The sequence below is a fragment of the Capsicum annuum genome, unplaced genomic scaffold (assembly GCF_002878395.1).
Source record: "Capsicum annuum cultivar UCD-10X-F1 unplaced genomic scaffold, UCD10Xv1.1 ctg2974, whole genome shotgun sequence".
NCBI classification, from domain to species: domain Eukaryota; kingdom Viridiplantae; phylum Streptophyta; class Magnoliopsida; order Solanales; family Solanaceae; genus Capsicum; species Capsicum annuum.
Genome location: NW_025836252.1, coordinates 29,996 through 55,566, shown reverse-complemented (window position 1 = coordinate 55,566; position 25,571 = coordinate 29,996). Strand labels below are relative to the sequence as shown.

General features: G+C 36.1%; 2 pseudogenes; both read right to left on the bottom strand.

Moving 5' to 3' along the window:
- Window positions 1-2,363: 2,363 nt before the first annotated feature.
- Window positions 2,364-18,663, bottom strand: LOC107876953 (annotated as a pseudogene).
- Window positions 18,664-21,303: 2,640 nt separating this feature from the next.
- LOC107876973 lies at window positions 21,304-24,558 on the bottom strand (annotated as a pseudogene).
- Window positions 24,559-25,571: the final 1,013 nt, after the last annotated feature.

The window sequence follows — 25,571 nt, the reverse complement described above, 5'->3', positions numbered from 1 at the left end:
AGATTTAAGAAAAAGAATACAAACAAAATGTTTAAGAAGAATCAACAATTATTATATTTACTCACAAAATCAGGTCGGAGCGAATGCCACAACAAAGAGTAATCCATTCCTGCAAATCAAATAAAATGGCAACATAAATTGAACTATTACTTCTCCTTAGGTAATAGAGGGAATGAAATAAAAACTACACACATACAACTACAAGGGCTTATTTGATACCAGGGATAAGGGATAACTAATGTTGGAATTAACTTTATGATGAGCTTTTGCCATGTTCGGTTTGGAGAAATGCATGGGATAGCTCATACTAAGATTAATTATCCCGAATAGTAGTATCATTTTTATCCCACCTTCGAGGCTCATTTGGTACAAGGAATAAAGGATAACTGTAACGGGCCGGCCCACTAGTGATATTGTTCGTTATGGGCTGCTTGCCTTAGACGCGTACCACTTTAAAATGCGTTACTAGTGTGAAAGGTTTGTTTACTTATATACCCAGCATTTCTCCCGTGTTTTGCCGATGTGGAACTCCTTAATTGTAACAGCCCAGCCCACTAGTGATAATGTCCGCTCTATAGGCTTAGATCCGCACGACTTTAAAACAGATCACTAGAGTGAAAGACCTGTTTACTTATATATCCAGCATCTCTCCTGTGTTTGCCGACGTGGAACTCCTTATCCTGAGTTAGGGTGTTACCATAACTAATCCTAAAATTAACTTTAGGATGAGCTTATCCATGTCTGGCTACGATAAAATGTATGGATAACTCATTTAATAATTAGTTAATCCAGGATTGTAAGTGTAATTTTTATCACACTTGAGGGTAGGATAACTAATACCGGGATAATCCTTGAATAACGTGTTGACCAACTAAACATAATTAATCCTTGAATAACTTGTTACCCAACAAAACAACCCCTAAGTAATTAAAGGCAACAATATTAGAACTAAAAAGAGTAAAGTAGAGAATTATAATTAAAGAAAAAGGGAAGTAAACAAAAGAATACCTTGTAAAATTTCGACATATAGAGGAAAAAAATAGCCTCCATCTCTCCGAGTTGCTGTAGAGAGTATTTAGATGAAAGATATCAACACATAGTACTAAGGAAAAAAAGGGAGGTACAATAGTGGAATTAAAATACAAAAAGCAAATAAAAAGAGAAGAGGACAGTAAAATGTGGGCAGAATTGAGAATAGCAAAGTAGTAGAAACCTAGAAGAGGAAGAGTGTAAGGACTCACTTTGCATTAGATTCTAATTAGTGTTATCGACGTCTCATTTTACGTCACATACTTTAATGTGACGTGGTGTTTAAAAAATAATTTTGAAATTTATCATCAAAATTATTTTATTAAGAGTAAAAAAAATTAAAATTAACTTTTAATTATAGTAAAATAGCATTATTTTGGGACGACAAAAACAAAAATAAATAAATAAATAAATAAATAAATAAATAAAAGAAGTTTGTTTTTCTAACTAATGACTTTTGACATAAGTCAAACGTTAAAAGTTAATTCAAAATGACCTTTGGAAGTGTTGTGGACTTACCATTTAGGTGTTGGCGTAATAAAGCTTGCAGTGTCTTTTCGCATTTAAAAGCACAACATGTCATTAGTAATGCTTCTACAACGGTAACACAAATTCTCAAGTTAATCTAAGTAAATTGTTGTTGCTCGTTGCGATGGTGATGAAAGACCGAGTGCAAAATATCAAAATGCCATTATTTGTTTTATTTTAATCACAATGAATCACACATGTCGATACCTAATCTTAACTCATTCTTCTACCCCCCCTATTTACGAAAAAATTAACTTGACATGGAATTTAAGAAAATAAAGAAGTCTTTTGAATCTTGTAGTCTTAAAATAAAGTTATGTCAAATGTACAAAAATATCATTTAATCTTATGGTCTTAAATATGTCATGTGGAGCAGATGGCTTGATCGGGAAAGGAATTGCTTGAGATTGAGGATGATCGGTTCTTTCTTCCATAACCAGAGCTCAGAGAAGGAAGAGATAAAAAGGCCCGATGGAGAATGTGGTGAACAGAAACCTAAGGAGGAGGAAAAAGAGTTGGGGCAGATAAGTAGCTAATGCACCTGGTAATTGAAATTGGTGGTAGCCCATAGTAGGGTAAGAGAGTGAAAATAACAACATTAGGTGTTTTGTGTTTCACATATAGTTAGTAGTGGTGTGCGTCCAGGTGTTGATGCCACTTGATGCTAGTAGCAATGAATTGACACTTAATGAGTAATTACAATGACAGGTCCAAAAAAAAGGCATTAGATATTCAAAAGGTTTATTACAACAGAGAGCAAATAAAGCACGATAATGCCTTAAAAAAGGAAAAAAGATAAGTTTCAATCATCGGATTTTGTGCCATTGCCAGCCATCACAGCACCTAACTTCGCAGCCAACAAGCCTGGGTAGTGCCTTGCTGATTTCATAGAGATTGTCTCTCTTATCGACTATGCGATAAAGTCCAACACAGAGCCAGAGCAAACCACGGAAAGCGTGCTAGGGCAGAGGTAGCATTATGGCATCAGCAGATAGACCTCGACAGTTGCAAAGAACAAGTCATTGCTGTTGACTACTGTTGTGGTTTGGTCTATCCATCAGCATCTGTATTGCAGCATCAGTGACCTCATCACAGAATCTTGAAGATAAATCAGATAATGCCTGTAAAAATAACTGCATCAGTTATTTTTGGAAATGTAACCAATATCCAACACTGATAACACCTTTCAAATTTTCCTACCAGTATGAAATAAAGACTTAATTCCCTTATCAGTTACTCTCTCAAAGCCTCTGATGCACAACTGCACAATCGGTAAGTCTCCCGTACCTAGAAGAGCAAGGTCCGTAATTGAATTAAGGTTGTCCTCATGCAGTCTTCTAACTAGTGAAGCTTTGGAGCATTTGTCCTCATTTAGTAAGTTGGAGGTACTCGACACAAGTGGGTGAGAATGCATTGGAAACCAGGCTCCCATTTACATATCAAAAGTTACTAACCTTATAATACTAAACTTTGCAAAAGCTTGCATCACCCATGTGGGTCTTGAGTCTAGTATTGTGAGGGTAGTAACTTTTGATATGTAAAGGGAGCCAGGTCTCCAATGCGTTCGCACCCACTTGTGTCAAGTACCTCCAACTTACTAAATGAGGACAAATGCTCCAAAGCTTCACTAGTTAGAAGACTACATGAGGACAACCTTAATTCAATAACGGACCTTGCTCTTCTTGGTGCGGGAGACTTATCAATTGTGCAGTTGTGGATCAGAAGCTGTGAGAGAGTTATTGACAAGGGAATTAATTCTTTATTTCATGCTGATAGGAAAATTTGTAAGACGTTAGTAGTGTTGGATGTTGATTACGTTCCTAAAATAACTAATGCAACTATTTTTACCATTACATTTGTTGCTAAGGCATTAACTAATTTATGTATAGGGTTCTGTGATGAGGTCACTGATGCTGCAGTGCAGATGCTAATGGATAGACCAAACCACAATAGTAGTCAACTGTAAATACTTGATCTTTGCAGCTGTCGAGGTTTGACTGCTGATGCCATAATGCTACCTCTGCCCCAGTATGCTTTCTGTCGTTTGCGCTGGCTCGGTATTGAACTTACTAGCATAGTTGCTAAGAGAGACATCCTCCACGCAATCTACAAGGCGAGACACAGGCTTGCTATGTACGGTGTTGGCTGCGAATTTGGGTGCTGTGATGGCTGGCAATGGCACAAAATCCGATGACTGAAACTTAGCTTTTTTTTCCTTTTTAGGCATTATGTGCTTTATTTGTCCTCTGTTGTAATGAACCTTTTGAATATCAAATGCCTTTTTTTGGACCTGCCATTGTAATTACTCATTAAGTAGCAATTCATTGCTACTATCATTAAGTGGCATCACTAGTTGGACACACACCACTACTAGCTCTATGTGAAACACAAACACCTAATGTTGTTACTTTCACTCTCTTATCCAACAATGGATTACCACCTACTTCAATAGCAGGTGCAGTAACTACTTCAATAGCCATTTTGTACAACTTCGTTTTTCCAAAGAATTGTAATTATGAGAGGTGTTGTCTAACATGACCACTAATTCAGCAAAAGAAAAGAAAAAGGATTAGAGTTAGCTATTAATGATACACATGCGCCTAAATGGTTTACTTGTCTTTAGCTGTGTATTCACCATTGTTGCTGGTGGGAGGTTCTACATATTCCGTGGAATTAGCCAAGGTGCACGTAAGCTGACCCGAACACCACGGTTATTCAAAAAAGTTGTGTATTCACTATTTTTATTTGTTCCCTTTCTTTCTAATGGTAGGTAGGTATGGTATTAGAGAAGATGCCACAAGCAAGAGTAAACCATTCCTGCAAATCAAATAAAATGGTAACATAAATTTAACTATTACTTCTCCTTAAATTAAGAGTTAATAAGGGGAATGAAAGAAAAACTACACACATGCAATTACAAGGGCTCGTTTGATACTAGGAATAAGGGATAACTAATGTTGGAATTAATTTACGATAGGCATTTGCCATGTTTGGTTGGGATAAATGCATGGGATAGCTCATACCGGGATTAGTTATTCTGAATTATAGTATTATTTTTATCCAACCTTCAAGACTCATTTGGTACGAGGGATAACTAATTCTAAAATTAACTTTAGGACGAGCTAATCCATGTTTGGTTGCGATAAAATGCATGGAATAACACATACAGTAATTAGTTTTCTCTTGTAGTGTTATTTTTATCACCCCTTGAGAGTAGGACAACTAATTCTGAGATAGCTAATCCCGGAATAATTAATCCTTGGGATAACTAGTTTCCCAACTAAACAACCCCTACGTAAATTAAAGGCAACACTATAAGAACTACAACAGCAACATACCCAGTATATTCCCACCAAGTGAGGTCTGGGGAGGGTAAGTGTATGCAGTCCATACCACTACCTCAAATGTGAGATAGAAAAGTTGTTTCCAATAGACCCCCGGCTCAAAATGAAACAATCTAAAATAAGGAATAGTAAAAGAATAAGATACAATAGAAAGCAACACTATTAGAACTAGAAAGAGTAAAACAGAGAATTAGAATTTACGAAAAATAGAAGTAAACAAAAGAATACCTTGTAAAAATTGTACATCTAGAGGAAAACAATAGTTTCCATCTCTCCAAGTGGCTGTAGAGAGATTTACATGAAATATATTAACACATATTAAGAAACAAGAGAGGTACAACATGGAATTAAAATACAAAAAACAAATATAAAGAGAAGAGAAGACAATAAAATTTGGGCAGAATTGAGAAGAGCATAGTTAGAAGACTGCATGCTGACAGCCTTAATTCAATTACGGACCTTGCAACTCCTATCATACTATCAAACACCAAGTCTGATAATAGAGGTGAAGTCAACACTTCAAATTTCTTCAGATTCCGGCATGAGTGCAGAATTGACGAATATCCAGCTTCAGTAACCTTTGCAAACCTGCCAAGTTTCACTAATTCCAACATTCTACAACCTTCAGAAACATGGAACATGCCTATATTTTTGACTCTCTTAAATGAAGGATAATTACTTTCACTTAGAACAATTGAGAGGCCAATTAGACATTCGCAGAACTTCAGAGCCGGCAGTCCAATGTTGGTCAAGTCCCGTACCGATGGCTCCATAAAATGTCTGTCCCTCAAGATCCAGCTCTACTAAACGAGGAAGAGAATGAACAACTGTGATGAGAAGATCATCTGATATATCGTCCATGACAAGAGACAAGCTTCGCAAGTTGAAACAAGGCATCTTCTTGACTGCATCTAACCAGGAGACAAAGAGGGGTACATCCGTTTGCTGTAACTTCAATTTTTTTAAACTCTTGGGCAGAAATTGTCCAAGAGGTCGGTCATACATCAAAGACATCACGTGAGGTACCTCGGATTTTTGTGGACATCAACTGTGGAGGAAAGAAAAGTACTCCTGAAATTGACCATCAAAGGATAACTCTTGTTCTAAAGAGTAATTAGCTTGAAGAGGTGTAATGCCCCGCATTTCGGGCGACAATATAGACCATGATTTCGATGCGTTGATAATCCCGAAGCCATAAATCCTATGCCAATATGGCATGTTAATTATTTGCGTAGTATGTGATTCCATTCAAGCTTGAATTTAGACCATAGAGGTCCTTCAACTCAAGGACGAGTTGAAACTATTTCGATCGATTAAGTTTTAGTGGACGTTGTAATTTGTGTCAGATTACATTGTCCATAACTCTCTATATATGATGAATTAGAGAGCCTACTATGTGTCAAATGATAGGTCTTTGAGTTAGCTTTCCAACGTTACTAATTTTGCTAAAATCCGGCACCTGAGGAAGAAGTTATGACCTTTCAAAGTAGTAGGCGGCGCCTATATAAACATAGGCTATAGCATAGGCACCGCCTATGTAAAGGTTTCAGGTGACTTAAAAACTCTATTTTTGGGGCAAAATGGTCCTTTTCCACCCTTATTTAGCCATAAACACGAAATTCAGTTCCCAAAGACCCCAAAATACACCTTCATTCATCCAAATTGTTCAAGAACTCTCTCTAGGGTTTTAAAATAAAAACCCAAATAGTTCAAGATTCAACCATGGGTTTTCAAAACAAATTGAAGATTTGGAATCTCCGTAACGTAGGCTTCAAGAAGCACCTATCATATTCGCATATAGAGGTACGTGGGGTTATCAAAAAATCTTATGGGTCTTTAAATTCATGTTTTACAAATGGGGGTTTTGAAACTACGAATATAATTATGTTTTGAATGTTTCTATAATATTGAATTTGGTCTTTAGGCCTACTTTCGAACGATTTGACATAGTATATATGTATATGCGTGTGTTTCAAAAAGGTGATATTTTGAGAGCATGAATTATATGAAATCCCTCTCTTGATGTGAATTTATTTATTTTGAATGTGCATATGATGTAAATTGTTTGAAAACATCTTGAAAAGCATGACATGAAATGTTTTGTGAATTGCTATGATTTTGACTTGAAAACGAGAAGGTTATTTGTGTTGAAACATGTTGAATACAATGGTTGAATGATAAGGATAATGTGATATTGATGGCTTGCAAGTTGGGTATGATGTTACCCTACAAAATATGATATGTGATTGAATCAGATAAAATTTGAATGCATTGATTATACATGAGATAGGTGGATGCCCGAAGAAGGCGTTTGAGTGTAAGGGCTCATCGGTGGAAACCATGTTTGCCGACATGGGAATTTGGTACCAGGCTAAGTGATCTTGAGTACTTGACTTTATGTCATTCCCAAACTGGGATTATAGGTAAGAGCCCGGACTAAGAGATCTTGCGCACTACCATTGGGTCGAGACACCATGCTGTGTGATCTTGTGTGTCTTCCCCTCACGTATACTCTAATCTCAGTGGCAATCGAGGTTTGACAGTTGATGTAAATTATGTAGGGTATTCAACCTAGCTCAGTTGCATTTCATTGTTATTGAAAACAATTACATTATGACCATGTTTTTTCAAATGATTTGATATGAAACTGCATTATAATGTCTCTCACCTATATTGTATAAAAATATTATACTTCTATTTTGATTTCTCTGCTTACCAGTATTTTTGTATTGACCCCCTTCCCTCCCAGGTTCGGAGGCACAGTCTAGGGGTCCAAATAACTAGTAAATTTCTTCCGACAGATTGCAGAATCAAGTGGTGAGCCTTCTATATTTCGGAAGGCTTGACGTCTGCTATTTCATTTATCATTTATTAGTTTTGGGTCTGCTGGGGGCTTTGTCCCAGTTTTCAGATAGACATTGTTTCAGTCATGTAGTAGAGATTTCGCATACGATTTTAGAGATGTTGATTTAGATTGTAGGACACTATTCTCCATTTTCGTTTTCAAATGATTCTTAACCATGTTTCCATTATATTGTGTATCTTCTGCATTTCTTTTGTCATGAATTATGTGCAGGATTATCAGACAGATAGGGGTGTTTTAGGCCTTTATGGTTTGGTATGCTCGTCAGGCCCCGGTTCGAGTCGTGATAAACTTTGTATCAAAGCGTGGTTCATATTCCCAGGGTGTGTACGAAATCACATCCAGTAGAGTCTTGTTTATGGGTGTGTAGTCAACCACACTTATAAGCAGGAAGCTACAAGGCATTTAGGAATGTCTCTCTTTCTTCATGTTCTAGCTCCTGCAACAGAGTCAATTCCTCCTTCATACTCTAATTCATGCTATGGTGACATCCATACGAAAGTAAAATCATCCAAAATTCTTTCCTTACTCGGACATTCTCAGACATGCCTCATTATTGGGCCAATTCAAGTACAGAAGTATAGAGTCTAAATGGTATTATCCCTTTGGATCGCATCATATAAGGTGTTAAAATTATGCAAGGACTCGAGAAGAGTCCGTTATTGCTTTAGAGTGTATGGGTTCTAGTGTGAACCTTGATCTTGATGAAATCGTGCTTTTCAGCCTTCTGTATTGAGTATATTCGGCCTTTTTCAAAAATTTATGTTGTAGATATCATGCTTAAGGGAAAAGATGTGTAGTAGAAGTGTCGGAATTATATTTCCACCCAAATAGTAGTATAAACTAAAGTGTTAGTGTCATGATCTGTTGGTAGCTAGTAGCGTGTGTGGATTGTATGATAATCTGTGGGGGAAATATTTGACTCAGATTTTTATCTATACAAAGTAAGATGTGTATTCTCAGATAATGGAATATTGTGTGACAAGTTTCTATCTCTTGAAAATATTTTATCATTGTGTTGATGAAATTAAAAAGTCTAGTGAAGCCGTGTGGGCTCTTTCGATTCACTAGCATAGTTGCATTGTCATCCATCTCATTTTCTTGTTCAAAATACAAAACCAAAGTCTAGTGAAGCCGTGTGAGGCCTGTTTTGATTCACTAGCAACTTGTTGTTCTTTCGTTGGTTTAATATATGTATGGCTGAATCTGTTTGCATGAGATTGAGTTGGTAAAGAGGTAATTCGTCCTTGTGAGTTAGTTTAGTATAAGGTAGAGAAGGAGTTGTTAGTCAGGGTGATTTGTTGGTTGCTTGAATGTGAAAATTGCTATATGAGCGAGTAAGTTATGATTATAGACTCATGGTTGTTTGAGGAATTTGAAGGCAGTCTAAATGTATGATTGAGTGAGTAAGTATGAGATGAGAAATCAGTATAAGTAGAAAAGATTGTATGGGGTTATAATATAAGATTAAGGTTGATCATGTCTATTATGTGACCTTACCCCTTAACCTTCTTTTGTTGGTAGTTGTAAACTAGTACTACTTATGAGAAGGTATGTAGCAGATTTTGAAGTATTTGGGATAGAATGTTCCAATTTGATGGATTAGTATAATTATATTATGTTGCATTGTTCATTGGTGGTAAAGGATTGATATTAAACTATAGGCTTGAATTTAAATGGTGTGGTGGTAAATAGTGGCAAAAGTTTGATGATGCATGTTTTGTGGGATTAAATTAGTAGGCTTGAGGTTCTGAAATAGTACATGCTAATGGATTATGATAAGGAAAATTGTTAGGTCATGATCGATTATTGTGGTTATGAAGTTCCAGTGCACTAGTGTTTTGTGATGTTTATTTATAGTTTCCAAGTGAAAATTTTGTGTAAGGTTGGGTTGTAAATCATGCATAGCACTAGATATTAAGTTTGAATAGTTGATGTCCATGAAGGTGGATGTGAAAATTTCTTGGTTAATGAATACTATTTGTATAGAAGTGATCTAATAGGCTTGAACGGTGCATGAAATAGATTAAGTTTATTTGATTTGTAGTGATGTATGATATTGTATGTGTGATGTAGAAGTATGCCTAAGGTTACATGAGGTTGCGGCATTCTTTCTAGGGCAATTACCTATTGTGTGTGGCTATTAGTACTGTTGAGTTGCTAGATGGGGAAAGACTAGTAGATGTTATATGGGTTCTAAATAGTTAGGTTAAAGAGTTTTGATTGATAGTGTTGAGCCTTTTATATGATCTTGATTCTCATAGTAATGAGGCATAAGTTGGGAGTCGCGATATTAGTACGCTATGTCGAAAGTGGTTTGGTTCATCAAATGCTTGGTGATATCCATGTTAAGTGTTAGAATCTAAGTTTGAGTTTTGAAGGTTGAACCGATAGAAATAAGTGTGCAAACTAATGTATCCCAGAAGGTAGTCATTCGGGTTAAGTTCTATGATATGCATGCATTGTCATTTTTTTCAGGCCCTGGAGTGCAGTAAGTGTAGTTCAGTTAGAATCTGGTAAAGGATCTCCCAAACTCTAGATGATAACGTAAAGCTGAGGGGGAGATGATAGAACGAATGACCAAGTAAGGCTCTCAGATTGTAGTAGTGATGCAGTATGATTTAGAACATCAGAAAGTGAGGGTGGATCTCAACCAATTCCTACCTCAGTATTTTTTTTAGTTATCCGGATGCTTACTCATGCCTTACAATTCAGTTCCGTGATCATAGTTCATGATTCCAGTATATGATAGAGAGTCACGTACTCTTCCAGTTCCAAGATATGAGTTCTAGTTCATTCAAGTAGTCGGAATCACATTCCTTATGTTATGAACTCTAGTTGAGTTCATGCAACTCTTGACGCATGTACTCACTCTTTATAGTGTGCTCAGTCCCGTATAAAGATCTTTTCATGCTTGAGGGTCTTATGTTTTAACCTTTTAGTGACCCTTCCAATGCAATGATAGTGGTGATGATGTAAATGTTTTTGTAGATGGAAGATCATAGTATGCTTTTTTAGATAAGGCCATAAGTATGAAGTAAGATTTGGGGCTAAGTTTGATACATGTGATGGTTAGTGGAAAAGTTGGTGTGTGTATGTTTTTAGGATAGCACGTGGGAGTTATATTGATAATAGTTTAGAAACTATGTGAAGTATGCATTTATGGGTGATTTCCTTGGAGTTAACATGTGGTTACAAATTAGGCTTGAATGACATTTTAGGATTGTAGTGGAAGGTCGCTATATGCATTAGCGACTTCATATTAAGAGTTCAGAGTAGTCATTGAAGTGGTAAGGCATGTTATGCTTAGGATGTGATTTTTAAAAGAGGTATAGAAGGTGGCATCATATGGTTTAGAATAATAGCGTGGTCTGGCATGTTGTATTTTTTTTGGTGACTTAGAGTTAGGCTTGATCACGGCGAAGGGATTAATTTATTTCTGACATTAGTAGAAAGATTTTTCAATGCTCATATGAGAATTTTAAGTTGAGTTGAATGAATATGATATTTATAGGGAATAGTATAGTTTAAGGGATATTCGGGGAGTGCTCAAAGCCTGAAAGTAAGAAGTCGTATTACCAAAGGTCTAAAAATTATATCCTAATTTAGGAGTTATATGTCTATATTCCATACTGCAGGGTAGTGTCAATGTTGTGATCTCCTCAGTTGGATGTCTTGTGTAATCCATACCCAAGATTCATGGATCCCTATTACTTCTAGAACTTCCTTAGAGAGAGTGTTGAAGAGAATACTCCAGTTAAGTATGAAGGTCCAGCATAATTTAGTCTGTATGGTCAGTAAGTCAGTTTAACAAGCAGATTCGCATGGCTTGTTTTCTCATCTTTTCATTTATTCATGCTACCAGAAATATTAGACATGCTACTGTTCCAAGATAGAGTATACTAGTAATTGCGAGTATAGATCAGTTCATGCGTCATGCATTAGATTAAGATTCCAGGGGTTCAGTTATGATTCAATTCGTAGGTGCCTGTGCATCGCCTCAGTTCCCCGAATATCTTAGTGAATTGAGCATTCATAGAGGGACATAGGATCCCAAGGACGAGATACCTCATTCAGCTGCATGCATAGATACTTATTGCAAGCTTTGCACTAGTTATCATTGCGTATTCAGTCATACGTCATACATCAGTTCAGTCAGATATGCATGCATTAGAAATGCATGTATAATAGAAAAGTTCAGCTTAGCAGTGTATTCAGTTCTGCATTCATGAGAACAACTCAGTAACGAATCCATGCATCAGGTATGCATGTTCATTATGAGAATTCAGCTTATGAGTAGCTTCAGTCGTGTATTCCATGGATTAGATATGCATGTCCGGTATAAGAATTCAGAACATCAGTAGTTCCAGCCATATGGTTATGTTTTAGATCAGTGTATTCTTACTAGAGGTCATGTCGTGTCCGCTTTATTCCATACCTCTAAGCTTCAATATGTTCCTACCCATCATTCGAGGATGAATGATCTCAAGGGGGAGATAATGTAACGTCCTGTATTTTGGGCTACAATATAGACCATGATTTCGATGCGTTGATAATCCCGAAGCCATAAATCCTATGCCAATATGGCATGTTAATTATTTGAGTAGTATGTGAATCCATTCAAGCTTGAATTTAGACCATAGAGGTCTTTCAACTCAAGGACGAGTTGAAACTATTTCGATCGGTTAAGTTTTAGTGGACGTTGTAATTTGTTTCAGATTCCATTGTCCATAACTCTCTATATATGACAAATTAGAGAGCCTACTATGTGTCAAATGATAGGTCTTCGAGTTATCTTTCCAACGTTACTAATTTTGCTAAAATCCGGCACCTGAGCAAGAAGTTATGACCTTTCAAAGTAGTAGGCGGCGCCTATGTAAACATAGGCGATAGCATAGGCACCGCCTATGTAAAGGTTTTAGGTGACTTAAAAACTGTTTTTGGGGCAAAATGGTCCTTTTCCACCCTTATTTAGCCATAAACACGAAATTCAGTTCGCAAAGACCCCAAAATACACCTTCATTCATCCAAATTGTTCAAGAACTCTCTCTAGGGTTTCAAAATAAAAACCCAAATAGTTCAAGATTCAACCATGGGTTTTCTAAACAAATTGAAGTTTTGGAATCTCCGCAACGTAGGCTTCAAGAAGCACCTATCATATTCGCATATAGAGGTACGTGGGGTTATTGAAAAATCTCATGGGTCTTTAAATTCATGTTTTACAAATGGGGGTTTTGAAACTTCGAATATAATTATGTTTTGAACGTTTCTATAATATTGAATTTGGTCTTTAGGCTTACTTTCGAACGATTTGACATATTATATATGTATATGCGTGTGTTTCGAAAAGATGATATTTTGAGAGCATGAATTATATGAAATCCCTCTCTTGATATGAATTTGTTTTGAATGTCCATATGATGTAAATTGTTTGAAAACATCATGAAAAGCATGACATGAAATGTTTTGAGAATTGATATTATTTTGACTTGAAAACTAGAGGGTTATTTGTGTTGAAACATGTTGAATACAATGGTTGAATGAGAAGAATAATGTGATATTGATGGCTTTCAAGTCGGGTATGACGTTACCCAACAAAATATGATATGTGATTGAATCAAATGAAATTTGAATGCATTGATTTTACATGAGATAGATGGATGCCCGAAGAAGGAGTTCGAGTGTAAGGTATCATCGCTGGAAACCGTGTTTGCCGACACGGAAATTTGGTACCAGGCTAAATGATCTTGAGTACTTGACTTTATGTCATTCCCAAATTGGGATTATAGGTAGGAGCCCGGACTAAGAGATCTTGGGCGCTACCATTGGGTCGAGACACCATGCTGTGTGATCTTGTGTGTCTTCCCCTCACGTATACTCTAATCTCAGCGGCAACCCGGGTTTGACAGTTGGTGTAAATTATGTAGGGTATTCCACCTAGCTCAGTTGCATTTCATTGTTATTAAAACAAATTACATTATGCCCTTGTGTTTTCAAATGATTTGATATGAAACTGCTTTATAATGGCTCTCACCTATATTGTGTAAAAATATTATACTTCTGTTTTGATTTCTCTGCGTACCAGTACTTTTGTATTGACCCCGTTCCCTCCCTGGTTCGGAGGCACAGTCTAGGGGTCCAGATAACTAGTAAATTTCTTCCGACAGATCGCAGAATCAAGTGGTGAGCCTTCTATATTTCGGAAGGCCTGACGTATGCTATTTCATTTATCATTTATTAGTTTTGGGTCTGCTGGGGGCCTTGTCCCAGTTTTCAGATAGACATTGTTTCAGTCATGTTGTAGCGATTTCGCAGACGGTTTTAGAGATGTTGATTTAGATTGTAGGACACTATTACCCATTTTCGTTTTCATATGATTCTTGACCATGTTTCCGTTATATTGTGTATCTTCCGCATTTCGTTTACCATGAATTATGTGCGTGATTATCAGACAAATAGGGGTGTTTCGGGCCTTTATGGTTCGGAATGCTCGTCACGGCCAGGGCCCCGGTTCGGGTCGTGACAAGAGGCATCATGGAAAATTAGAAGAAGAAAGAGAGGACAAATAAGTGAAAGATGAGAATACTTTACCTCTAACAAGGGCACCTTTTGGAGCATTTCTGCAAGTTTCTCTTTGAAAAGTTTTGGTGCTTCACACTCAGCAAATTCTATACGCAGGGGAAATAAGAAAACACACATTGGAATCAAATCCAGGAAGAAGTGGCAAGAGTATGAAAGCAAGATATTGTTGGTGTAACCACAATGGACTTAATTATATCTCGACTGTTCCATCTTCCGAAGGTGGAGATATAGAGTGAAATTAATGCATGCCAAGTGCAAAAGCTAATGCAGTTTGAGGTTTTCTATACCCAAACAGCCTAGAAATCAGATATCATCAAGGGTCAGCAAAGAAAAAAATCAAATTTAAATGAATTGATTCCCAAATGAGTTATTTAAATTAACAAATCTGCTTAAAAATTACTAATCAGCTTCAGCGAGTGGATCTAAATAAAATACATTTATGCCGAGAATTTCAGGATAATAATTGTCTGAAAATCCATCAATGGAGGCGACGAACACCTTCTAAGCCCTGATAAATTGATTACAACCACTTGTAAAGTTCTTACCATCAAAGATGTGAAACCATAATCAATGAAGCATTTCATAACAGAAATTGTTATGCTTTAGCCATGATTTAGTGAAAGGATAACCTAAAAGAACAATAGAACTTTCAGTGTCAGCGTGATCCTTAGCTTTGAGAATGTTGCATCTTTACTTTTGAAGTTCTAATCCTATGCAAATTGCTCTAAGAGATCTCTTGGGAATTCTACTTTATGAATATATAGTATACATTTTTTTTTATCTAAAGCATGATGATTGCCAATTAAGAATTGATATTTGAATGATGCTATCTATTGAAGCCTTCTCATATGTTGAGTTCCATTGGTTTCAAATGTGATAATTTTTCTCATGTATGAAGACTTTTGCCTTATACAAACTGAGTGTCTATCAAATACAACCCCTCTATATCTACGAGGTAGGGGTAAGTTTAGTATGATCTACCTTCTCTCTTGTGAAATTACATTGGATATATTGTTGCGATTTATTGTATGATCATTGAACCCTCACAGAAGTATGCTCATTTATTATAGTAAGATCAATATAGATAAATCGGACGTGGAAGGGCCCTACTCTATGTTTTAAATTACTTGCTTGAATTATAGATTGAAACAAGATTTAGGAGAAAAGTTAAGACACATACTAAACACTGATAAGTTTGGAAAACAAAGAAAACGGTGAAAGTAGCATGTGGATATCTTCAGAATGATCTTATGCCCAAAATGTTAGGTTTATTCATATATAATCTAGATAAATCATTCTCAAAACACCTTTGCATATCATGGGTGAAGTATTATAGTGAATTTTGAAGTCCATTACTTCACTCGCTGATAATGGATTCTGCAAAACACATTGTATGTAAAAGAAGATAATATTTCAAAGGATATATATGATACAATGTAGTTATAGGCTTATAGTAGAAGTTAAATGATCACTTCCTTGTAATGTGATGTCGTATAAGCTTAATTTTTGTCAAATGCTTTTTATTATATATTTTTACTTTTAGCTAGAAAATAAATTATTTTGTTCATTTAGATTAGTTAACTTACCCGCTGCACATTTTTTGTGTATTGTATAAGAATGTTATTACAAACTCATGGCCATTTGAATGGATTAATTATTTTAACGAGATAGATACTTTTAAGTTTCATCACATTATAGACATTATTTGATCAAATATTTATATTTAAAGAGGAGAAATGATCCGTTGAAAGATATGTTATTGTTATTGATATTTTTTTATCGATGTTCGTGCATAGCGCATGTAATGCACTAGGAGATGATATATTTCAATAGGTTTAAATACTAGGCTCTTTACGCTTATAATAGTATTTCATGCTTCTTTACAAGTGACTTAATCAACGATTGTGGTGTCTATGTACAGGCCAATCAGTTCAAAATTGTAAAAGTCCTATGAAGCTGGTGGTTGGTAATCAACTATATGACGGGACGTGTAATTTTCCTTCTTTCAACAACATCAAACTAAAACTATTTTGACTGATTTCAAATTGCAACAAGTGAGTCTTTGGAATTAAAAGATTGATACCTCAGAAGTGATGGGAACTGGAATAAACTGGTTGGAGTATCGGTTGTTGCCATACAACTAATGGATGGGTTTCAAAGTTGCAGGACTGAGCATTCAAATTGATACATTAGTGGATTAGAATCAATTATTTTTCTCAATATGAATTTCCTTTCTACTTGATCAAAGAGCTAATAAATCAGTGTAGTTAGATAATAATCCCTCTTTAGTTTAGATAATTAAAGCATGCTACAGGTTTGGATTCGTAAAGATCCCCTAACTCCACTTTGTGAAAATATATTGAATATGTTATTGCTATTGTTGGATTTGCAAAGGAAATGATTCATAAAGGAATAGTTGGATAGGGAACAATCCAAAAGTATATTTATATGATTTGTTTTACTTACTATGTGCTTCTGTGTTAATGATATTAGTTCGTGTTAATATCTACTTGATTTGCTTATATTTTTGATGTATTAATTTTTTATGTTTCATGTGACAAAGGATAGAGGAAAAACTATACATAACATGTGAAGAATCCAATTCTAATTAAAATTTATTTTATAACCTCATTTTATATTTTTGATGTATCTCTCGAAAAATTATCGAGTGTATGATTTATTTCCTTTAATTGTATATATATTTTTTTAACCATAAGGTGCATTTTCTAAGTTTATCTTTGTTAAGAGTTGACACAATGCATGTTAAATTTATAGTACTATATTTGGTTATTAGCTTATTTTTTAAAAACAATGATTCTATCTCTTACTCAAGAAAGTTCAATTCAACTACAAATACCTCTAACAACAACATCATACCCAGTAATATCACTCATTAATATACTCACTTGATTTTTTTATTTCAAATATACAAGTGTATAATATAAGTTTCACATAATGTATAATGTAATTACATTCTTTAATATTGCTCGTGCATCGCGCGGGTACACATACTAGTTGCAGGATAATAACAGTCTGAAAATCCATCAATGGAGGCGACGAATGCCTTCTAAGCCCTGATAAATTGATTACAACCACTTGTAAAGTTCTTACCATCAAAGATGTGAAACCATAATCAATGAAGCATGTCATAACAGTTTACCGATATGTTGACATAGGAGAATACCTTTAGTTTGGGCACCTTTCTCCAATTGCACGAAGAATGTCATAAGACAGATGGGAACATTTGAGCAAACTCAAGTCCTCGATATGTTCAATGAGAATATTGATAATGGAGAAATCATTCTTCATTTGGAGGCACTCGATAGTTAAACTCTTGTCCCCAGGGACACTACGCACGACATGTTTTAGAGTCTCTTCATTCAGATAAAATCTCCATAAATCAAAGATACTAGTATTAAACGTTCATCCCAAAAGTAAGAATTACATTAGCAAAACTAAAGATGGTCAAATGGACAGTCATTTACACCACATTCTCCATATGCATTTTACTCTATTCAATAATCAAATGATTCATCAGACTATTTTACCATGAATGTTTGGACCAGTTGCACTTGCTAATGCCCACATAGGCATTAGTAAAGTGAAGCCCAGGGAAATGCCTCAAGCAGTTTTAGCTAGTCTACTAGTAAACCTTACATAAATAGGTTAATCCAAATCAACCAGCAATAAACTCAAAATAGTTCAAACTGCCAAATCAATCTCAAGACACTCAACCAATAATTCAACTAGGTCTCAATCCTAAATAAGTCCTTGGAGTCCCACTCCACTCTATTCACATTCATTTTCATTTCGTAGTGATCAAGAAGCATCAATCAAATCTAACAAAAGCTTTAGATTATCTAGGAACAACATATTTCACTTAACATAAACTTGAGACAATTGGATTGGAATTTTAAACAAAACAAATTACTAATTTCATATTTATTATGCTCAATGAGGCTAAGAGGATGTGGTGTCAAATTTTATTTTATTTTTATAATTGTGGTGTCCTGCCAACTTTTGCACACCTCGACTAATTCCACTGAATACTTGCCACCTCTCACTCATCAGCGGGAAGCCGATCCACCAAGGTCAAGACACTTGGAAAGAAATCACCTAGTGTTTTTGCCTGGTATCACATACAATATAACTCATTTTATCTATTACAACAAAAAGATTAGGGCATTTAATTAGAAAAAAACAGTGAAATTAACTTACAAAAAGATCGGAAGGCGAAACAAAAGGAAGACGATATGTGAAGGCAGAATTGAAGGTTGGAGAGACACAATCGACGGTGCAAAGAGATGTCAAATTCATTTTTTCCAACACATTAATTATTATATGATCTATAAATCTACCCATTGAAGGTTGTTACATCAAACTAACCATTAATTAGCTGTTGGAGTAACATATGAATGTTTATTATTGATTTGGGAAATCTTTCTTACTCTAATATTGGTAAGTTTACATACTGTTTGATAAATTATTTCATTTAACATTAATTAAATCAAACTAGCCATTCACTAACCGTTTGGGTTAACACCTATAAATTCAAGGTATTATTTTGGAGATTGAAATATAGAATTCTTCAGAGTTATTTGAAACCACCCCTACCCACAGAGACAGGTAAGATTTGTATACATCCTACATTCTTAAAATTTACTTGTGAAATTACACTAAGTATGTTATTGGTTGTTGTCTTATCTTCTAATATGTTGAATTTTCTTCCTTGATTTTTCTGTTATTTTTGTCCCAATTTATAAATGAACGAGTTTATTGAATCTTGAACATAAGTCTAACTATCTTATGCATTATTGACACTCCTTAAGTTAATTCTATTCCACAGAAAGTACTATTTTCACAACAATCTGTACAACTCTATAAAGAGATGTATGTCCATGAAATTGCACTGAATGTATTTCGTTTATACTACAAATAAGTAATAACCTTGAAAGTTTGTCCGTTAATAGAAACACATAATAAAGTGAACTCTAGGTACTTCTTTAAACTGCTTTAATTGGTTTCTATCTATAAAAAGTATAAATAGTAATAACCTTGAAAGTTTGGATGGACAAACGTCGAAATGGTGTGAACGGGGCAATTTTGGGCCAAATCGGTGTGCTATGTCCCACGGATTTGGGGGTGGCCCTGGGATCCGGGCATGCTGTGGGCCGAAAATCACCTGAGGCATGCCAGGGAGGTTGGGGATCATCCCAGTGTGGTCTGTTTATATTTTTGTAGCCATTTGGGTTGACAAACGGGCGAAATGGCGCGAACCAGGTGTTTTTGGGCCAAATCGATGAGCTATAGCCTACGGTTTCGAGGGTGGCCTGGGGTCCCGGCGTGTTGTGGACGGAAAATCAACCGGGGCATGCCAGGAAGGTTGGGAATCATTCCATTGTGGTCCGTTTAAATTTTTGTGGCCATTTGGGTGGACAAACGGGCGAAACGGTGCGAACAGAGAGTTTTCGGGCCAAATTAGTGTGCTATAGCCCACAGTTTCGGGGGTGGGCCTGGGGTCCAAGAGTGCTGTAGGCCAAAAATCGACTGGGCCATGCCAAGGAAGTTAGGTATCGTCTCAGTGTGGTCTGTTTAAATTTTCATGCCTATTTGGGTGGACAAACAGATGAAACGGCGCGAACGGGGCATTTTCAGGCCAAATCGGTGTGCTATAACCCACGATTTTGGGGGTGGGCCCGGGGTCCGGGCGTGCTGCTTAGACGGCTATCAGAAAATGTAATTCACATCACAACTGAGTATGGTTCTTATCTTTTTATCCAATTACAATTTTGTCTATCGGAAACAGTCTCTCTACTTCTGCAGTAGGGGTAAGGTTTGCACATACTCTTCCCTCAACAGACCCACTTTGTAAGATTACACTGAAATATGTAGTTGTAGTTTGGTTCTTGCAGTTATTTTGAGATATGGATTTTGGCTTTGATATATATGAGGCTGTTGTCTACTTTTTAGGGCATGACCATCTTTTCGGGCTCCCGAATCATATCTAGTTTTAGACCAGCTACAGTTTGGCAATGAAATGGAAGTGCGTTCGCTTTGGGCTTCTACGATATATATAAAGTCAAATTTGAACAAAATACTACAGATAGAAATGGTTTGATCATAGCTATATCAACAACTGTCCAGCATAATGGTAAAAGCCCAAAACATTTTGAGATATTGCGATCTTTTTCTGACCACCATTCTTTCTCCAGTAAAAGGCTGAATTACAAATGTACTCTCTGCAAGTCTTCTTCAGTTAGTGCTGGTGCGGGTGCATGGTAGGTTAACTTCCATAACTGGTGGTTGGGTATATCCCTAACGGTGGTGTAGGTTGACTAGAATGTTTACATCATGCTGCTGGTGTTGGTAACAAACGATCTCTTGTTAAGTGGCAGTGGATAGATGTTTTCCATGGTAGAAACTGGCAACGAATTAATCGGCATAACCACAAGCTCATTATTAATGTTGTAAAAAAGATGATGCAAAACATGAAATTTGAGAACTATAAAAGAAATTTTGGGGGCACAAGACGGGGGTTGTGGTGGAGCAGATGGCTTGAGCTTGAGGATAGTCAGTTCCCTCTTTCATAACTAGAGCTCGGAGAAGGAAGAGATAAGAGGGCCTGCTATTGAGAATGTGATCAACAGAAACCTAAGGAGTTGGGGCAGATAAGTAGTTAATGCACCTGCCATTGAAGTAGGTGGTAATCCATAGTAGGGTAAGAGAGTGAAAATAACAAAATTAGGTGTTTGTTTCACATATAGCTAGCAATGGTGTGTCCAAGTGGTAATGCCAATTGATGCTAGTAGCAATGAATTGATACTTAATGAGCAATTACAATCGCAGGTCCAAAAAAAAAAAGCATTTGATATTCATTGTAATTCAAAAGGTTGATTACAATACAGAGCAAATAAAGCACAATAATGCCTAAAAAAAAGGAAAAAAGCTAAGTTTCAGTCATCGGACTTTGTTTCATTGCCAGCCATCACAGCACCCAAAGTCGCAGCAAACACTGCACACAACAAGCCTGGGTCGCGCCTCGCAGATTGCGGTGAAAATGCCTCTCTTAGCAACTATGTCAGTAAGTCCAATACCGAGCCAGCGCAAACGATGGAAAGCATACAGGTGCAGAGGTAGCATTATGGCCTCAGCAGACAGACCTTGACAGCTGCAAATATCAAGCATTTGTAGTTGACTACTGTTGTGGTTTGGTCGATCCATCAGCATCTGCACCGCAGCATCAGTGACTCCATTACAGAACCTTAAAGATAAATCAGTTAATGCCTTAGCAGCAGTTGCAATGGTAAAAATAGCTGCATCAGTTATTTTGGGAATGTAACCAACATCCAACACCGATAACGTCTTGCAAATTTTCCTATCGGCATGAAATAAAGACTTAATTCCCTTGTCAGTTACTTTCTCACATTTTCTGATGCACAACTGCACAATTGGTAAGTCTCCCGCACCGAGAAGAGCAAGACCCACATCGGTGATGCAAGCTTTTGCTAAGTTTAGTCTTGTGAGTGTAGTAACTTTTGATATGTAGAAGGGAACCTGATCTCCAATGCGTTCGCACCCACTTGTGTCAAGTACCTCCAACTTACGAAACGAGGACAAATGCTCCAAAGCTTCACTAGTTAGAAGAATGCATGATGACAACCTTAATTCAACTACGGACCTTGCAACTCCTGTCATATTATCAATCACCGAGTCTGATAATAGAGGTGAAGTAAACACTTCAAATTTCTTCAGATTCCGGCATGAATACAGAATTGACAAATATCCAGCTTTAGTAACCTTTGCAAACCCACCAAGTTTCACTGATTCCAACCTTTTACAACCTGCAGAAACATGGAACATGCCTTTATTGTCCACTCTTGTAAATGAAGCAGGACAATTCATTTTACTTCGAACAATTGAGAGGGCAATTAGACACTCGCAGAACTTCAGAGCCTGTAGTCCAATGTTGGTCAAGTCCCCTACCGATGACAATGTAAAAGGTCTGTCTTCAAGATCCAGCTCTACCAATGAGGAAGAGGATGCACAACTGTGATGAGAAGATCATCTGATATAAGGTCCAAGACAAGCGACAAGCTTCGCAAGTTGAACAGAGGGATTTTCCTGATTGCATCTAACCACAAGACAAAGAGGCGTGCATCCATTTGCTGTAACTTCAATTTTTTAAACTTGGGGGAAGAAATTGTCCAAGAGGTCGTACATCAAATACATCACGTGAGGTCCCTCGGATTGTTATGGACAGCGACTGCAGGAAAGAAAAGTACTCATGAAATTGAACATCAAAGGAAAACTCTTGTTCTAAAGAGTAATTAGCTTGAAGAGGCATCAGGGAAAATTTGAAGAAGAAAGGAAAAATATGTGAAAGATGAGAATACTTTACCTCTAACAAGGGCACCTTTTGGAGCATTTCTGCAAGTTTCCTTTTGAAAAGTTCTGGTGCATCACACCCAGCAAATTCTATAAGCAAGGACCTGATTCAGAAAAAGAAAAAGGTGAAATAAGAAAACATACATTGGAAACAAATCCAGGAAGAAGTGACAAAAGTATGAAAGAAAGATATTGTAGGTGTAACCACAATGAACATTATTATAGCTCGACTGTTCCATCTTCCGAAGGTGGAGATATAGAGTGAAATTAATCAATCCAAGTGCAAAAGATAATGCAGTTCAAGTTTTCTATGCCCAAGCAGCCTAAAGAAGTTCAGATATCATCAAGGGCAGCAAAGAAAAAAAAATTCAAATTTAAATGAATTGGTTCCCAAACGAGTTATTTAAATCAACAAATCTGCTTCAGATATATCGTGAATAAAATTGCAAATCAGCTTCAGCAAGTGGAAAGATAATGGCTCCAGTGAACCATTAGACCTAAATAAAATCCATTTATGCAGAGAGAATTTCAGGATAATAACAGTCTGAAATCTATCAATGGAGGCGATGAACGCCTTCTAAGCCCTGATAAATTGATTGCAATTTGCAACCACTTCTAAAGCTCTTATTATCAAAGATGGGAAACTATAATCAACGAAGCATTTAATAACAATTTACCAATATGTTGACATAGGAGAATACCTTAAGTTGGGGCACCATTCTCCAAGTGCACGCAGAATGTCGTAAGACAGACAGGTACATTTGAGCAAACTCAAATCTTCGATATGCTCACCGAGAATATTGATGATGGAGGAATCATTCCTCATTCGGAGGCACTCAATAGTTAAACTCTTGGCTCCTGGGACCCTACGCAAAATATGTTTTAGAGTCTCTTCATCCAGATAGAATCCCTGTAAATCAAAGATACTAGTATGAAAAGTTCATCCCAGAAGTAAGAATCGCATTTAGCAAAACTAAAGATGGTCAAATGGACAGTCGTTTATGCTACATTCTCCACATGCATTTTACTCTATTCAATAATAAGAGGATTCATCACACTATCTTATCATGAATGTTTGAACCAGCTACACTTGCTAATGCCCACATACGCATTAGCAAAGTGAAGCCCAGAAAATGCCTCCAGTAGTTTTGGCTAGTCTACTATTAAATCATACACAATAAAATTAGGGCATTTAATTAGAAAAAAAAAAAGAAAAATCAACTTACAGAAAGATCGGAAGACGAAACAAAAGGAAGATGATATGCAACGGCAGAATTGAAGGTTGGAGAGACACAAGCAGAGGTGCAAAGAGATGCCAAATCCATTTTTTCCAACACATCAATTATTATATGATTTGTAAATCTACCCATTGACGGCTCAAAATCGCCATCGGATCTTCCTCCTCCTCCTTTTTTGCCGCCGCTGCCGCCACCAACTTCTCCGGTACAGTGTCGCTTCGCAGTTTCGTCCATGGATGGAAATAGAAAACAAAACTTATTTCCTCAATTACCTGCAATTTCTCTAGCAAAAATGTACAAAAAATTAGTTTATAAATTACTCTTTGAATGCAATTCATAATTTACATTTGCTGAACATGTTTTCCATGGCGAATCTATATAACAATAATCTATATAGTGTAATTTCATGAGTGGAGTCCAAAATGTCTATTCATAATGAACACTTAATGAATTTATACTTGTTATAGATAGTAAGCAATTAAAACAGTTTAAAAGAAGTACCCAGAGTTCACTTTATCATGTGTTTCTATTAACAGACAAACTTCAAAAGGTTACTACTTATTTGTAGTATAAGCGATAATACATTCAGTGTAGTTTCATGGAAATACATCTCTTTATAGAGTAGTATAGATTGTTGTGAAAGTAGTACTTCCTATGGATCACTATTAGCTTAAGGTGTCTCAATAATGAATAAGAAAATTAGACTTGTGCTCAAGATTCACTAAAACATGTTCAGTTATAAATTGGGACAGAAACAAATCAAGAAAGAAAATTCAGCATATTAGAAGATAAGAACAACCAATAATAAACCTAATATAATTTCACAAGTAGAGTTGGAGAAGGTAGGATGTATAAAAATCTTACCTGTCTTTGTTGGTAGAGGGTGTTTCAAATAACTCTGAAGAATTCTATATTTCAATCTCCAAAATAATGCCTTCTAATTATCGCTGTTAACCCAAACGGTTAGTTAACGGCTAGTTTGATTTCATTAATGTCAATTTTATCAAATAGTAAGTAAACATAACAATATTAGAGTAAGAAAGATTATCCAAATCAATAATAAGCATTCATATGTTACCAACGGCTTGTTAATGGTTAGTTTGATTTAAGATTAGAGAAAGTTCTCTCACAATGTTAATGAGCATTCCTGTGTTACTCCAACGGCTAGTTAACGGTTAGTCAATATAAGATTAGAGAAAGAATGCTTTTCCAAATTATTAATTTTCGTGTTACCCCAACAGCTAGTTAATGGTTAGTCAATATAAGGTAAGAGAAAGCTTTTCCAAATCAATAATGAGTATTCTTGTGTTACTCCAACGACTAGTTAATGGTTAGTTTAAAATAAGATTAGTGAAAGAAAGTTTTTCAAAATCAACAATGAGCATTCTTGTGTTACTCCAAGTCTCCAACTCTAATCTTACATCAAACTAACCATTAACTAGCCGTTGGAGTAACATATGAATGCTTATTATTGATTTGAAAAATCTTTCTTACTCTAATATTGTTATATTTACTTATTATTTAATAAATTATTTTATCTGCCATTAATGAAATCAAACTAACCGTTAACTAACCATTTGGGTTAACACCTATAAATATGAG